A 16,514-nucleotide genomic window follows, 5' to 3' on the forward strand; every position below is an offset into this window, starting at 1 on the left:
GCAGCAACGTAACCATCGAAGGTAAAAATTGGCTTACGAGAAAATTTCGCTCCCCAATCAGAGCGCAAGGTTTTATAATCAGCGGCAGGCAGGCTGGCTAACCCCCCCCCCCCACCATCCTCCCGCAACCACTTTACACATGAAGAGGTAAATTAGTCTACTCACATCTTTTGGTGTCATGCTCAGTAGAGCGTGTGACAGAAACGATGTATCCAAGGAATGCCTGAAGGATTTAAAAAAAAAACCTGATGATCCAAACCTTTTTTTTTTATTCCGGGCTGACGACGTCTTCGTAAACATAGAGGTACTTTGCAACTTGGATGAGAATGAAAAATACGCGAGAGTTACTGCCGGAATACAGTAACAGATTGGAAGGAATCTTAAAGAAAACCGAAAAAACTTTATGCAAATTGAATGGAGCCGATGAAGCAGTCACATTTAATTCCACTTATTTGAAAGAGGGTCTTCTACCTACATATAATAAATAATCACAATAATGATAAAAATAAATTTATCATTATAGTATTGACTTCAAGCGCACAAATGACGTTGGTCTGGATAGGCAATTTCATATTCATCAAAATTCATAGAGCCTGTTTCTCAGAGGCGGGCGTCCTCAGGCAATGGAGTGATAATCAGTTTGCCGTCGAGTCATTTCATCAGGAACCTCTTCATCGAACAATATTTACTGATTGTAGCTCCCGATGGAAAGTGCGATTTTTCACCCTTTCCGATAAGAGAAATGTGGAATAAGTTTATTAGTTGTTTTCAAGATAATTTTGTTGTTGGGGTTTTCCTTTTTTTTATTTTTTTTTTGTTAAATAACCGTTAAGAAAAAGAGGAAAAATATCAATTTTACAGCTTACCGAAGATGAGCCTGATATTTGCAAAGGATATGCGAAAAATGAAAGCATTATGCTGGTAGATACAGCAGTATCATGATGCATTTATTTATTCGTAAACTCACTTATAATCGTTATTACACACACACACATATATATATGTATGTATATATATATATATATATATATATATATATATATATATATATATATATATATATATGTTTAGTATTAAAATGCGATTTTATGAAGTTTAGTTGCATTATAGTTAATAGACTGGCATCACCACGAGTCATCTCAATATTTAAGAAAAGAAAATCAACCGCGAAAAAAACTGGAGAGTGGTTATTTAAGGGAGCTGTAACTTCCAAGTATTGTTAAGGATGTCACAAAAATTATGAAAATGGTTTCTGTTACTACATAGAATATTTTCTCTCATTTTTGATACTAAAAAGAACTGGAATCCCCGATGACTAGCGGGAGGATTTTCAATGTTTTCTGAATCTGAACATCATATTTTGGCCGCTCCCGATGAAAACTGATCATTTAAAGTATCTGCCGATGGAAATGGTAGGAATCATGTGCAACAGTCGAACCTATTAATCAAGAGAAAAATTGTAACGCTGTCAAACTGATTTTTCATCATTTGAATTCGTTGTGCCTTATTGCACTTAGGAAAATGTTAAGGAATAAAGTTATAGAGATATAAACCATCAGAATCATATTTGTAGTTTCAAATATCTTACGTGTAATAGAACTGGAAACTAAAAGAGAGTAGTATTTGACATGATTACACACCTTCGACATCAAAGAACTGTCGTATCATGTCATCACTAGCATGATGGTTTTTTTTTGCTTTTGAAGGTTAATTTTTCCCAACTTTAATACCTTTCATGGAGTTGTGATAAGCATAACATTTAGGGACTAACATTTCGAATTTATGAGTGTCATCAAAATTTGTTTCAAAGAAATTATGGAATATTAACCTTCTGACCTCACTGGAATCGTGGAAGTCATTCCATGTAAAGAATGGTGATGATGATAATTATACTGAAAGAAATATCACTTTTAATTTTTTGTAAAGGAAAACTATTGTGCCGGCTTTGTCTGTCCGTCCGCACTTTATCTGTCCGTCCTCAGATCTTAAAAACTACTGAGGCTAGAGGCTGCAAATTGGTATGTTGATCATTCACCCTCCAATCATCAAACATACCAAATTGCAGCCCTCTAGCCTCGGCAGTTTTTTTAATTTTATTTAAGGATATAGAATAGGCCACCACCGGACCTTGGTTAAAGTTTCAAGGGCCGTGGCTCATACAGCATAATACCGAGACCACCGAAAGATAGATCTATTTTCGGTGGCCTTGATTGTACGCTGCAGCGGCTGTACGGAAAACTCGATTGTGCCGAAGAAACCGGAGCATTTTTTACTTGTTTAATCTGACGGACAGTCTACACAACCACGCATTTCTTTTCCACCTTCTTTTGAGAATTTTCTGTATTTACCCGAAATTGGGCAGAATGACGAGGTGCTTTGAATACCAAAAAAGAATTATCCAAAAATTATCCACTAGAAAACTTTTGATTTCACTCTCTTTGGGTGCAGTTGAAAGTAGATTCCTACTGATGAATTAGATGTCTCTGCGTCAGTACTTTGTATTAGCGATCACTTTTACTTATCGTGTATTGTTTAATTTTGCGGGATTTTATTTTTTATGTTAATTCCGTTTTTAGATCTCTTAAGTATTGCAGTTCTTGCTTCTTCAGCTTGGCGCCAAAAACTTGATGCTTATTTCTGTCTCACTGCTGAGACTTCAAGTGTTATGACGTTCACATTCTGTTTCATCCATCTTCATTCATCTTCTTTATAGTTTTGTTCTTCATATATTTCTTCGATCTTTAAAGTGTTTTCTTTGTCTGCAAGTAAGTTTCTCTTGCTCCTCTGTCTCTTCCCTTGTACCCACATTTACATCGATATTTCGCTTCCTAATTTAATTGCCTCACCCATCTGTCTATCTTCATTTCTCTCTCTCTCTCTCTCTCTCTCTCTCTCTCTCTCTCTCTCTCTCTCTCTCTCTCTCTTTCGCGGAATAGATACGTACCCCGAGCGACAATATACATCTTATGAGCACCTGTCAAGAAGGATCTTTGTTGACACAAGTAACGTAGGGCAGTCCCTTCAGATCCATCAGTCATGTATGGAGCATATGACAAGAGAAGAAATGAGAAGTCTAGTAACATAATCATGTCCTTCGGAGCCCTAACCTGCCACATTTTTGGTTGACGCGTCAGTTACAAAGAGGAACTAATTACATTGCAGTAGATTTATAAAAGCAAAATTTTGTGCCACAGTAGTCTTACTCTGCAGTAAAATGTGCACTAGTCTTAGGCTGTTTTTCCTTTATCATAAAAAAGGAAGTAAAGTTCTTAAATTAATAAAGATTTATCATTTTTTATTTTGGTAATTTTTCACGTCAGGCTATTTTGCTTTCCATGTCTTGATGGAATATGCATAGACTATATATATATATAATTATATCTATATATATATATATATATATATATATATATATATATATATATATGTATGTATTCCCTAACCCCAAAAAAAGTAGCCTACTTATTAGTTACAGAAATCACAGTTAACCAACTGCAAGCTTACCAATTGGTGGGAACGGGACGATATTGATTTCAAGTGCAGAACCTGTATATATATATATATATATATATATATATATATATATATATATATATATATATATATATATATATATATATATACATGTGGGGTTTTCAGTAAGTTGAACTTTGTCTATTTGTCTTGGTAAGCTAGTCGACATGAATCGTCAGATCAAGGTTGTGTGGTGATGAAAAAGTGTACTTTAGTTTATGGAACTGTGCCAAGCACATTTTTTTTAAGCTGGCAAATGTATACAGTTATCACTATGGGGCTATGACAGACTCCAGAGACATATGCCGCATGCTATTCATTAAAGTCTTTGAAACTTGAAACGCTATGGCAGTCACATTCACAATTTCTGTGACTTAAACTGAACTCTCGCTCGACAGAGATAAGACAGTGTTGAAAATGGTTCGTATTCATTTCCAGGAACAAGAATTTATGATAGAAAAAATTACGTCGTTCTTGGAAGAAAAATTGTCACATAGCGTAAAATAGAGTAAAGCCATCTTCCATCTCTTTTATTTAAAAAAAATGACTTGCAGAGGCAGAGATGAATTTAGTATCGTCATAGGGAATTAAAAGCGTACCTGTTAAATAATAGGAAATAATACTGCTCAAGATAAAATTCCTCACTTTCTCCCCCCCCAAATTAAAATAGTTTATAAAAACTAAATTTCCCAAAAGTGATCTACTAAAAATTGTTAGTGAAAAAGATGCTTGAGAGAGAGAGAGAGAGCGGGAGAGGGGGGGTGTGTTGGTTCGGCGTCCACAAAGCATGACAAGCCTTCCAGGACACCCGCATAAACTAGGAAATCACAATAGTGAGTGTTTCGAATGATAGAGATGTTAGGATTTGTTTCAGAGAAAGCATGTTCCTGTTAATTCAAAAAGCACGTTTTTCCGTCATTTTCAATGAAATTGTGTTTTGTACCACCCATAAGCAGGGGAACTCACACCGTAGACTTATGGACATACGTTGTACAGACTAAGGTTAGCGTGCTGACCAAGGACTGAAAACATGGATATTCGGACTTCACACGAAATAACTTCCAGCGCAGGTTCAGTGCTTGGTCTCATCCATTAAATCGCCATCTTTCATGGCAATTTAATGTAGATTTCAACTGAAATATTCAATTCTTTTGCTATCTTGACACAAATACTGCAGGGGACTGAGAATTAGGTCACTGTAGTATTTTCAAGATAACATTTAATTTCAGTAATTGCAGTTTTAATCTGCAATCAAAGGCTTAACGCCCACTCGCATAGGTTGTGTGAGCAGTCCTTTTCCCTCTTGGCAATCTTTCCATTTATTCTTGAAGCGTTTCCAGTTACGAGAAATTAACGTAATCTCGTATCATTGTCACATGATATCTCACCCTCGAGCTGAATGCCAGGTTATTGTTTCTCGTTGAACAGAAGTCGACTGGCAGCATCGTCGAATTTTCATCCGAGATGCTGAAGATCAGCTTTTAAAAGCCTCTTACTTTTTCATCCATAAAGTAAAATTGGACGTTTTCTTTTCAGCTATTGGGATTTTGGTAGTTTAGCCAAAAAGAAAAATACGTATTCCCATTCTTATTTTTTTTACCATTATCAAGCGTGCAATCTAATAATTTCCACTTTATACTCTTTTCCTTTATTATTTTCGATTTTTACCTATTGATTTTGCACTAGTAATATCAGTGTTCTTAAAGTAAGTTTTATATATTTTATGAGCGCTTGGAGTATGATATATAAAAATATGTGTCAACAAGTCTCAAAAATTTACCCACTAACTGGAGGAGCTCAGATATTACGGATTAAAAAATCGAAAGTGAGAGAGGATAATTATAAGAGTATATTTTGCTTTCAAATTAGCCAATCTAACACCTTTCAACAGAAAAAGAGAGAGAGAAAAGACAAGGGGGATGCACTGAAGGCAACAAATTCTAAAGATCTTTAATTCTGAACGCATGAGGTCGGGTTATTTAAAATTACCACTCCTAGACTTGGCTGTTTGTCCATTACTCCGGTCTTGTGCCAGCGTGTGTTCTGACTTTTAGACCGGCCCAAATTGCACTGTTATATTATGGCCATAAATGTAATCTGAAGGGATGTGTTAGATCAACTCTAACGTATGAGGCTCGTTTTTAATTCAAGAAAAGTGAAATGGTTAATGAAAAATGGAAGAACATGGAAGGGAACGGAAACTAAAATGTTGCAAAGTTAATAAAGGAGAGAACTGCATTACGAAATCTGCAATATTCTAGATCATACTCACTTGCTCGAAAGACTTTCCTTTTTATTTTTACTTTAGTTATTGGAGTCATTCATTTCCTTAGTAAAGAACATATTTCCGAAGAAAAGAAGCCTCGTAAAATATCTCTCTTTTTCTCGCGTTGTATTCTCTTGACGTCACCAAGGGTAACGTTTCGCACTAATTCCAATGTACAGATACGCTGTTTTAAATACTCTAGATGTAGCTCCTAGTTCCCCCACGTGTTTTCATTTTTAATTCATATAAATTAATGGCATTCTTCCCTCTTGCGTAGAATAGTAACTCATTATTTTCCTGATTTAATGATAGGCGCCAGTATCGTAAAATAGAAGACTTGGAAACTAAACTTGCTTTTCTTCTTAAAATAACTATCTTATTGAATAACCTGCGTAATTTTATCTAAGAGCTTCCGTTGCATTTACCTTGCTTACATTGTTCGTTTTCTAATGATGGATTTCGTGGTGCCATTAACTTTTTGTTCAAGAAGTTAGATTTACACATGAATAACCTCATAGCTCGTACTAATTTTCTAGTTATTTTTTCTTAGAGAGAGAGAGAGAGAGAGAGAGAGAGAGAGCACAAAACAATAAAAACTCGTGCATATTGATATTATGTTTATGTTGTTTTTTATGTTCCTATAAATGACCACTAAACATACTCATGCAAGCTCGCAAAATTATTAAAACAAACATATACAAGCACACACACACACACACATTGTGTAAATGTATGTATGCAGGTAAGATCTCATAACAAGCTTTTCTTGACATGCGTTTTTAAACCACTGAAATATAATAAGGATTTCTCTCCAAAAAATAAGCAGTGAATCTTTGTCATATGTCTATTAGACAAGGATTAAAGATGGTGTAACCATCATTTTTCCGTCGGGGCTTTTCGGAGGCTTTGATATCTAGGCCCTTGATCACGTTTTCTGCCTCACAAAAACGAGATAAAAAAGTAGACAAATAGGCACCTCAGAGCTCGAGATGGCGCGTAAATGCTGTAGAATATGTAATATCCAACGGGGAACATGAACGCTTTTGGGATATGGTTTTTGGGGGTGGGGATGGGGGGAGGGGGTAAACAGACACAGGATGCATCCTCGAGGGAAATGTGGAAACGATGGGGGAAAATGAGAGATCCCTCACCAAAGCCATACTTTATCGAAATGATCACTCTCGGGGAGAGAGGGGTGTGAGAAAATCTCACTTAGGGTAGCCCCTAGAATTTTTTCCAATTTTTTAACCCAAGGAATTTTATTTAAAGGCTTACTTTTACTTTATAATTTTTACGATGCGATTGGCAAGGTCAGTTTCTGGGCGATCACGGAACTGCAGAATTCATGGTTTAGGAAATTAATTTCTTTTACAAATTCTGACCTTCAAAACTATGTAGCTAAGGAATAAAAAAAAGTGATATTGGCGAATTCTTTTAACTCTTGGTAATTTTAGTGATTTGATATATACTGTTTTGACGTTTAGGATATACTGTTTACATTTGTGTGCATATAGTTTTTCACTAGATTACTACAGGAATTAATGTAGGAAATTATCATCTTTTTATAAAAAGGATAGACTTGTTCCATATCTTCAGTATATTTGGTATCCACATTAATTTATGAAAAATAAACGAACAGAACATGGAGAAATTATAGAGCATATTCAGTTTTACATAACTGGACTGTTAAACACATATTTAAACAGCTATATAAACATCACTCTCTTGAAGGTACTGACGATAAACAAGGACTGTCGAAACTAGTTTACCCGAATGTAAGAAAATAAAGTTCAGAAGAGAAGCACTATTAACTTCAAACCTGACCTGTGGAGATCAATTGTATAAGTATCTCAGTCGAGCTCAGCAGACTACAAAAAGATAGAGTACTTAAAAGAAAGTAATAAGCCAATAGTCAGTTGCATTTTACAGTGTATACTTGACAGAAAATATCATGCCTAATTATTGAAGAATATATATATATATATATATATATATAATATATATATATATATATATATATATATATATATATATATGGTATTTAGGCATATTTTCTCTCGTAATGCAATTTCTATCAATGTCAGTGGCATTGTTCGCAAATACTATCTTCTTATCAAGACTTTGAATCAGTCTATACTTCTTTTTCTCTTTTAGCAAGCTTCTCAGGGATAAGGAAAAATTATTTGAGATTCTTTCCATTTACTTTTTCTTTTTCCAGTCGATGGACCGTTCCTACACCTCTTTCGGTGGCGTCATCAGGACTGGATTATAAATCAACATACAAGGTTTTTATTACTGCATGCAGACATTTGAATTTCAAACATGACATCATTGGGATGGTGAATTTTTATTAGTCGGTTGGTTTCATTCTCTTGCTGGCTGTCTGGGCAGCAGCAAGGGCTTTCCTGGTGCTCCGTAGGATGCGTCCTATGGTGCTGCTTGCAGCCAAGGGTGTGGGCAAAGGCATGATTCCCCTCTTTGGCTGATAGACTTGATTTGCTCCATTGTCAGTAGTCGTGTCCAGGGGTGTTCTTGTCGCTCGTGTCTCCCTTCAGATTCTCAGGGATGTTCTGTTGTTTCCTTGAAGAAGTGAGGATGAAGTCTGTGTTCTTCTGCATATTTAGTGCAGGCTGTTGTTGATTTATTATACTCACAGCTTCTGCTGTTGCAGTCAGAGGAACTGCTCTTCTCTGTGTACAAATTATTAATAAGCACAGAGATCATGCATAGAGAAGCAACAGTACAACCCTGGACACGGCTACCAGCAATGAAGCAAATCAAGACTGTCAGCCAGAGATGGGAATCACGCCCTTGCCCACACCTTGGCTACAAGGCGCAGTATAGGAAGTATCCTGTGGGGCACCAGGAATGCCTATGCTGCTGCCCAGACAGCATTCGAGGGAATGAGACCCACCAGCTAATAGAAATTCAGTACCCTAATGACGTCATGCTTGAAATTCAAACATCTGCTTGCAGTGATAAAATCCTTGTATGTAGATTTATAACCCAGTACTAAAGACGTCGCCGGGAGAGGTGGAGAAACGGTCCGTCAACTAGAAAAAGAAAAAGCAAATGGAAAGAATCTCGAATAATTTTTCTTATTCCTGAGAAGCTTGCCAGAAGAGAAAAAGGAGTACTGACCAATACAAAGTCTTGATAATAAGACAGCATCGGCGAACAATGCCATTGATTTCAATAGGGAAATATATATATATATATATATATATATATATATATATATACATATATGTGTATATGTGTATATATGTGTGTGTATGTGTGTGTTTGTGTTTGTGAGACAGTGGATGCTTTGTACATTTATATCTTCAATATAACTCAAAATCTCAGGCAAGTTTTTCTCGATATGAGTGTTTAAAGTAATGAAGTATAGTATGGGTGTTATAATATGGGTGTCTCCCTAAAAATATGCAGTAATTCTTTGTCTTTCATCTATGATATTGGGGCTAACAATTGTGTAACCATCGTTTATCCGTTGAAGCTTTTTGGAGGCTTTGATATCGAAGCCTTTTTGATCATGTTTTCGGCCTCACAAAAACTCGGTAAAACCTGGACAATTAGACTGCTCAAAACCCGAGAAGGAGCGTAAATGCTGCGGAACATGTAATATCTAACGGGGCTATTGGGACACGGGGATTATGGGGGTGGGGGTGAGGGGAGGGGGCAGACGCGACCTTTAATGCATCCTCGAGGGAAACGTGGAAACGAGGGGGTAAAATGAGAGATCCCCTCACCAAAGCCATACTTAACACGAGGTGGATCATTCTGGGAAAGTGGGGGAGCAAGGAAATCTCACTTGGGCCTGCCCTAGAATTCTTTCCCCTTTGATGTAATCTCATGAAATTCTAGTTGATTCCGGATTCAGAGAAATGGAACCAACCCTGGGATTCGTTTTAAAGGTGTATCTTAACCATATGATTTTTACTGATGACTTAGTATGATCCGTTTCTGGGGATCACGTAATTCAGAAATTATCCTTCAAGAGGTCAACGCTTTTACAAATTATGTCATTCAAAATAAACAGTCAAGCAAGGAGGAAAATGCATAAGGCGAATCCGTCCCACCTTTTTTTTTTTATGTTAATTTCAGTTATTTGTTATATGCTGCTTTGACGTTTAGAATCTCTTCGCTGAATTTTTATGCAAGTAGTCTTCAATTTGATTATATTAGGAGGTAATATAGGGAAATGCCATCTTTAGATAAAACGGATACACTTGCTTCAAATCTGCTGTATATACGTTACCTACAGTAACTTATTGGACATAATGGAAAATCGCATGATAGAATTTTGGAGCTTAATAAATTTTAAACAACTTAATTTTATACATCATAATAATGGCCGCATTATTTGAGTTACAAAAAAACTATGAATGATGCACAGATACGCGGCTGCTAGACATGCCAAATAATGGAATTTTCAGAATGACAATAATTGTTGCATTCTCCAGATGTTCTCAGTCTCCTTCAGGGACTTTTGCGTCTCCGTCAAGAGTTGTTGCAAACCAATTCATCATATTCTGAATACCCGAAGTTTTGCATTCCACGATAATATTAGACCTAGTAATTCATAGAAAGTTGAGTTGGATTGCTTGATTTTGGAATCAAATTTTAAAAAGAAGTCTCTTGCCACCCTGACAATAGAATTTAGAATGTATAGAATTTAGGCGAAAGGCCAAGCGCTGGGACGTAATTGACAGTTGCACTATGAATCAGTTGCCAGGAGAGGGTGGAAAGTAAGATGGAAGAGAGAGGATATGAACGGAGTTACAGTAAACGCTATGAAAGGGGTTGCAGTTAGGGGCCGAGGGGACACTGCAAAGATCCTTAAGTAATGCGTGCAGTGCACCGCATGAGGTGCAATGATGGCACTACCCCCCTACGCGGTCCCTAACAATAACACTAACACTACCGCCACGATAGATCGGAGACATTTGAAAATTCTCATTTCGTCCTTGCAAAATTAACAGATTCCATTGGTTATGGAACTACTTATTAAATTAACATTTCACTTCTCTAATTTCACTCGGGGAAATATACTGTTAACGTAGGTCACTTTCGCTATTAATCTTCTTAAGTGTAATTATATCCTCGAGAAAAAATCTTTGGGATAAATTAATGGAAGCCTTATGTTGCTAATTATCTTCCTGAGGTAGCATTGCGTAAGTAATAATAAAATAATCTTGCTTGAATTGGGTTAATAAGCTGTGCAGGTAATATCTCTCAGAAACAGGGAAGAGAAATTATCGCTGGGTAATCCATCACGTGAAGTCAGTTGGCGTTGGAGTGAATGATTATCTTTGTTTTTCCATACTTGTTGTCATCATGTTTGTATCCTTATTCCTTTTCGCAGATATTTATCACTAGTAAAGATCAGTATTATAGAGACATAATTTTTGAGGCAAAAATCCCAGTCAAGCTGAAATATTCAAGTTTTCTAAGGCAATAAAATGACATATGGTCTCTTTTATTAAGTCTCGAGCCTTTACGCAGAGCGTCTAGATTTACTAAATTTAGGTAACCTAAATACTCGTAAACAACGGCTCCACATACGAGGAAGTCGAGGGGCAGATCAGACTCATCATTAATAAATGGTCCTGCTAAGTAGCTAACCCAAACCTACTGAAGGAAAATAAAAAAAAAAAAAAGTTTTTCAAGGGTATAATGCCTAACCAGGAACGGCGAGGCGAAACAGCCCTAAAATTTGCCTACATAACAGGAATCATTCATTGCCTTGGTAGATAAGACATTTCGTAAGGAAAGAATCCTTTGAAGATCTGAAATCCTCGTAAAACATCATCTACCTTTTTCTTCGCCTTTAGCATTCATTTTTATGTTCTTGACATCATCAAGGACTAGGTATCTCTCACTAATTCTCCAGTTTAATGATATACTACTTTAAATACTCTTAAACTAGCGCCAAATCCTCCCGTGCTTGCATTTTTAATTCTCATGTCATCCTGTCATTCTTTTTAAGCTGAATGGCATTTTTTGCAATAAATATCTTATTGAAGACTCCATTTAATATTATCTAACCCTCCTTGCTGTGTCCCGTTTGGCAATGATGGATTTTGAGGTGTCATAAACTTTTTGTTCAAGAAGTTAGATATATACGAGTATAGTGTAACCTTTTAGGTTGTGATAATTTTTTAGTTACTTTTAAGTCTTTGGGGAGAGAATCATATGCACAAATGCAGAGAGAGAGAGAGAGAGAGAGAGAGAGAGCAGAGAGCAGTGAAGTAAACATTTAGTGTTATTAAAATGATAAACGGAATACACTATGCATAATGATTTGATGTTCATATAATTTTCTTTTAGTCCTAAGAAAAAATTACTAAACATACTCGTGCACACGAGCATATATATTTAAACACAAGCATAGACATTCACATTCATAAACACACACACACACACACACACACACACATATATATATATATATATATATATATCTTTCAAACATACTTTGTTAAATGTGTTAGTACTCTCTAGTTTTCTGTAGTCTCCTGAGCTCGACTGTTGGAGGATAACAGATTGCTTTACTTTTAATTTTTTTTTTTTTACACTGGGGTCAAATAGTTTCGATAATTCTTCATCATCGTCAGTACATCAAAGAAAGTAAACAAGTACTAAAACTGTAACATCTAATTCTGCCTTTAAGTAATTGATATAACATAGTATCTTTTTTAGATGCATTCCATAAAGCAATCATATACATCTACCTTCCTTTTCTAAAATTATGGATAAGAACAATTACGCACCAGTAAAATCTTGACCTAGGAGGTTATGAGCATATTTGTTATCACATCATTAAAACTGTTATATTTGCCCAACTGTCGTTATGCATCGTTAAAACTATTTTCGTATTTATACTGAACTATTTCATTAAGTTCAGCAAAATCACTTTTGTCTTTGGATCTTTTCTTTCCTTGCGGTAATATACTGTGGGAGGTAAGGATCGGAGGGTTGATGACATGCAAGGTGAAGAATAGGACCCGGATCGAGAGCAAGTAAAGTAATTGTGGCAGGAAACACGGAGGTAGGAACATAAAAGTCCATTTAAGGTAAACTGATGGGCTGAGGTTACGTGTTTTATGCGAAAGAAAAGCTCTAATAGTTTAATAATTGGGAAATTTATATGTGAAATGGAGTTATTTTGTTGTGCAGAACCAGTCTTTTCTCGACGTGAGTGTTTCAGGCAATGAAAATGGATTTCTCTCCTAAAATATGCAGCAGTTCTTTGTTTTTCGTCTGTGATATAAGGGCTAACAGTGTAACCATTGTTTATCCGCTGGAGCTTTTTGGAGGCTTTAATATCGAAACCCTTTTGATCACTTTACAGCCTCACGAAAAAAAAAATAAAATAAAAACGCGACAAAAACGTAGACAAATTGACACCTCAAAACAAGAGATGGCGCGTAAATGCAGCGGAATATGTAATATCCAACGGGGAACATAAGGATATCGGGATACGGGGTCGTGTCGTTGGGGGAGGGTGGAGGAGGTAGACGCGACCTTAGATTCATCCTCGACGGAATGTGGAAACGATGAGGAAAAATGAGAGAACCCTAACCAAAGCCATACTTTGCACGAAATGGGTCATTCTGGGGGAGGGGGTGGGCAAGGAAATCTCCCATGGGTCAGCTCTAGAATTCTAGAATTCTTTGCCTTTTGATATAACCTCATGATATTTTCGTTGATTCTGCATTCAACGCTGGGATTTGTCTTAAAGGTTTATCTTTATTATATAATTTTTACTGACGGCTAATATGATTAGTGTTCAAGGATAGCGAACATACAGAAATTATCGCTCAGGAGGTTAATGGCTTTTGCAAATTATGCAATTCAAAATAGTAAGTTAGAAAAGAGGAAAATGTGATATCGGGGAATCCGTCTCACCCTTTGTTTATGTAGATTTTAAGTATATGATATATGCTGTTGTGATGTTTAGAATCTCTTCGTTAGGTTTTTGTGTATGTAGTCTTCAATTTGATTATATTATGAGGCACTGTAGAGATATACCATTTCTATATAAAAAGAATACACTTGTTATAAATCCTCTGTAAATAAATATCATCTGCAATTTAATAATCTAAAATAAGACGATGAAATTTTTTAGCATTATGAATTTTGCATGTGTCATGTATATCACCATGGCCACATCTTCTGAAATAGAAAGTAATTATGACCGCTGTACAGACACGCACTTGCTAGATATTCCAAATAATGGAAGTTTAAAAATGGCAATATATGTTTTGTTCTCCAGACTTTTGCTTCCCCATCCAGAGTTGTTACAAACCAGTCCCTAACATTCTGAAGACTGGAAGTTTAGAGTTCCGTGATAATAATATGCCTTCGCCTAATTAATAGAAAAGGAAGAAAGATTTCTCGATTTTGAAAGCATCATCTATAAAAAAAAGTCTCTTGTCATTCTAGCGATAGAGTTTTCACCATGAAAAACGGGTGACGTTCGAAAAGTCATTTTATGTCCTGGTACAAATTTGCAGAAGTCAGTTAATTGTGGAACTACTTATTACTTCATATTTTACTTCTCTTATGTCATTCTTTCACTCGGAGAAATATACCGTTAACGCAGTTCACTTTCGCCATCAGTCAATCTTCCAAAGTGTAATTATATCCTCGAGAAAAGACTGAAGGATGAATTAATGAAAGCCTAATATTGCTAATTATCTCCTTGAGGTAGCGTAGCATAAGCCCTGAAATCATCTTGGCTTGAAGTGGATTAAAAAGCTGTGCGGGAAATATTGCCTTGCTTAAACAGGGAAGAAAAATAACTGCTGGGGTAGGGGTGAAGGATTTATCTTTGCTTTTTGCATATTTTTTGTTATCAGAGTTGTATCCTTATTCCTTTTCGCAGATATTTATCGATAGTGAAGAGCAATATTAAAGAAACAAAATTTCCAAGCCAAAAATCCCAGGCAAGTTGAAACACTCAAGTTTTTTAATATATTCTATATCAATAAAATGACAAAAGACCTCAGTTATCAAGTCTTGGGTGTTTAGGCAGAACGTTTAAATTCACTAACTGAATTTAGATAACCCAAATACTCATAAACAACGGCTTCACATACGAGGAAGTCGAGAGGTAGATCAGACTGACCACGAACAAATGAGTCGGAGAAGTAGCTAACCCAAGACCTACTGAAGAAGAATAGCCAATAAAAGTTTTACAAGGATATAATGCATAACTGATAACGGGGAGACGGAGTCCTAAAAAAAATAATATAAAAAAGAACGTTTGTGCTGCATCTCGAGATATCGCAAAAAAATGCTCCTAGTAGTTATTTATAATTAGAATGGCCACGCGGCTGACCTCAAGAATAATCCAGCCCCTCCTTCGGATATTCTGAAGACGCGGAATGTCGTATACCCTTTTGATGCCAAACAAGGAGACGCCATCATTCTTAAGTCGTTATGACTATCACCCACCTTTCCAAACGACATTCTGGCCACTTACCGGAAGGGGAAATCTATAATCATTATAGAACGGCGCACCAAGGAACACTCGATGGCTCTATTCTGTTACAGTCAGTACAAAATCTGGATGCCAGCCCGGGGCACTGCCTCCATTACTGTTGCTGCGTCCACGATGCACTGGAAGAGGTTTAGAAAGCAGACAGATCGGCCTGTCGAAGCAGAGATTCGTCTAACAGTTTTCATTTTTTACCAAGTTTTTTTCCATTGGTACAGCTTAACAAAGCCACATGCATTCTTCTTTTTGTGCAGAGGACAGGTAGAGGTAACACCTACGTCTTTAATAAATAAAAGAGTCGAAGCCGGTATATTTTCCATTAGGATTACTATTTATGACCTACTACCACCGAAGAAGAAAGTCATAAGAGAGATAGAAAAATAAATAAAAACTTATGCAACAACAAATATTAAAGACAGTGATAGTAAGAATTCGTACCCAGTGAGTTTGTTTCAATCGTTTCAAAAATCACTGAATTCAACTTTTATTTAAATGTCAAATTTCCCCATTCACGGTTATATTTATTAAATGATAAAAAATCAGATCCGTGCCAAGTAAGGCAAGGACAGAAATTGAGACTGCGATAATTGAAGTACGAATCGGGTAAATATTCTCCAGTACGGGTACGTCGTATTCAACAACGATTTGGTCAGTCATCTGTGGAAGGAAAGATGAGCTACAATTAATAATAGACAAAAATGGCTAGATATACCATGAGCCTCTTTTTCTCCTTACCACGACATCCATCAACTTGTTCTTACTTCAATATGTGTCTATACATGACCTATCAGACTCTTTTCCCTACCATTGTCTCTTTCCCAAGTATACTTAAAACCATTGTTCCTTGAAAACCACGTATTTACAACAACCAAGACCTTCCCAAGCTCATTTTCACAAACTTCTCCTTTCCCATCTATTTCAGGATCCTCATTCCGACCAACAATTCAGTCCCTTAAGTATGGTCCCTTTTTGTACACAGTTTTCATAAAAAGAGGGCCATGCGAGAATAACTCATCTTCAAAAGAAGTTGCGAAAACAAAATGTTCCGCTGAAGAGGAATGATCAAAGCAGACATGGGTAAAAACGAAAGGTATCTTTAGAACATGTTAATTAGATCACTTTGCATTAGAAATACTAGATGGGATTTGGAAGGTGATACGATCCAAAGTCCTGGGAACTTTCCATACGATACTAATTATGGTTCTGGAACTTTTATCAGAAAACACG

General features: G+C 36.2%; 1 protein-coding gene across 8 annotated transcripts in view; it reads left to right on the top strand.

Annotated features, from left to right (window-relative positions):
• The window catches only part of LOC136835323 (alpha-N-acetylglucosaminidase-like), a 280,695-nt gene that overhangs the window by 109,389 nt on the left and 154,792 nt on the right, over positions 1-16,514 (top strand). The gene's annotated exons all lie outside the window — the stretch shown is intronic.

The sequence above is a fragment of the Macrobrachium rosenbergii genome, chromosome 55 (genome assembly GCF_040412425.1).
Source record: "Macrobrachium rosenbergii isolate ZJJX-2024 chromosome 55, ASM4041242v1, whole genome shotgun sequence".
NCBI classification, from domain to species: domain Eukaryota; kingdom Metazoa; phylum Arthropoda; class Malacostraca; order Decapoda; family Palaemonidae; genus Macrobrachium; species Macrobrachium rosenbergii.